Source organism: Austrofundulus limnaeus, unplaced genomic scaffold, assembly GCF_001266775.1.
Source record: "Austrofundulus limnaeus strain Quisiro unplaced genomic scaffold, Austrofundulus_limnaeus-1.0 Scaffold170, whole genome shotgun sequence".
Classification (NCBI taxonomy): domain Eukaryota; kingdom Metazoa; phylum Chordata; class Actinopteri; order Cyprinodontiformes; family Rivulidae; genus Austrofundulus; species Austrofundulus limnaeus.
Genome location: NW_013952572.1, coordinates 1,216,055 through 1,218,057, shown reverse-complemented (window position 1 = coordinate 1,218,057; position 2,003 = coordinate 1,216,055). Strand labels below are relative to the sequence as shown.

The 2,003-nt window shown below is 36.8% G+C and overlaps 1 protein-coding gene across 1 annotated transcript in view; it reads right to left on the bottom strand.

Annotated features, from left to right (window-relative positions):
* The window catches only part of gart (phosphoribosylglycinamide formyltransferase), a gene marked incomplete in the record, with an annotated part of 30,378 nt that overhangs the window by 25,665 nt on the left and 2,710 nt on the right, over positions 1–2,003 (bottom strand).

The following is a 2,003-nucleotide window of genomic DNA, read 5'->3' as shown; positions in this document are numbered from 1 at the left end:
TTTCCTTTCTACATTACATTTAAAAACAAGACTGACCAAAAATCTACACATTTACTTTGTAAACAGGAAAATCATACAAAAACAAGCACAACAAAATAAGCAAAAAACAATCTAAAATAAGTAAAGAAGTTTAGAAACCTGATGGATCTTAAAAAAACTTAAATTAAAAGCTGGTGAGGTTTCCTGCAGGATTTAAATGATTGTATCAACTCTGCAGTTCAGTAGGTTGTTCCAGAATCTGAGTCTGCCACTAAAAATTAAGTTAAAATCCACCCTCWGCACTTTTACTTAGTCAGCAATGGTCCGTTTGATTAAAATATTTGTGTTTGGGTACGAAACCAACCAGAATAGGACTGTAGGGTATTAATATGTAAATGTGTCTCAACGACTTTAACATAGTTTAAAGTCAAGTCTTTATGAAGATGATGTTATCCACATAAAGTACTTAATTTTACTTCTTTATTTGTGCACAAACAACACAGTTCTGGTCTATAATATAAATATTTACAGCTTCAGTGTTCGTATACTCTTCCCACAGTAAAACACAAGCACTTCTCAAGGTAAATTTTAAAACTTTTCCATCACCAAACTTCAGTGCAGTCTGCATCTCTGTACGCCTTTTTCCACTGTACTTTAGAACCACGTCACACACAGCTTTCCCTGTGTGAAGCAGCCTGCCAACAATCGAACATACTGTGCAACTGATTTAAACTGTGTAAGTTGTAGTAATAATATGAAACGAACATATAGAGAGAAGGAGCTCAAAACACATCAGAGTCACAGCACATGATGGGACATTGCCAAGCCACAGCTACCTTTTATGTAGTTAAACTGCCTTTCCTAGCATTTTTAATAAAAATGTTTTGTTGTTGGACATTTAAAGTATTAGAGATGACATACAACCCTAGCTCCATTCATTCTTCAAACAATCAATTTGCAATTTACTTGCGAAGTTGTAATTTAGCTTAAATGTAATATTCCCTCTCTCTACTATAGCTTATATTTTTCATGACTTGAGAGCATCAACTCATCGCAAAAAGCTGCAGGTCCTGCTTGGATATCCTGCAGGAAGCTACTTGAGGACTTGGTCTTCTTTTCAACCATGTTTTTGTTTTTTGTTTTGTGTCCAGCGTTTTTCAGTCCATCGGTCATTAGAAAATAATCCGTCTGGCATGCTGTTTTCTCCTGCTCACCAGAGATGTGCAGGACTACCAAGACACAGTTTCGTTCTTAAAGTACAGTAGGTCTTCTTCATAGCTATGCCAGAGTACACCGCTGGTCCAGTGGCTGGTCTTCTCATCAGGTCATCTCTACTGCTCACACACCAGTATTATGAAAAKGAGCAAACCCACTGAGCAGCAGCGAGGCTCTGAGACTTCATTCAAGGAAAAATGATTGTTCTCTATTTTGTGCCTGTAACATAAAAAATATCAAACGGTGGTTTTTAATCAAAATGTTAAGAGTGCACATTGCAGGACAGATAGTGGAAAAATAAATCCTGAGTCTGAACTTCACACACACACACACTAGGGTTGGGCGATATTGGCAAAAAAAAATTTATCACGATTAATTATGGTATTTAGCCGATAACGATTAATTTGACGATTAATCCCCTGGAGTCCCTGGACACCCTAATGTCCTAGTCACATGACCAATTTAGTGGGAAAGATTTGCTCTTGATAAAAATCTGTTCCAAATTGTGTCAAAATTACAGACTTCGGGCTATACATCAAATTTTAAATTGTTTTGATAGATAAATAAATTACAAAATTAATTTTTTCTCATGTTCGTCATTTTTGAAGCGGAGAGGAGCACTGAGCAGACTGACTGGGGAAATCTCCAGTCAATCTGCCTGGTGGAATTAATCGTATTAATCGTCAAGTGCCAAAAAATAATCGATTAATGTTTTTCTGACGATTAATTGCACACGATACGATTATGCCCAACCCTAACACACACACACACACACACACACACACACACACACACACACACACACACAC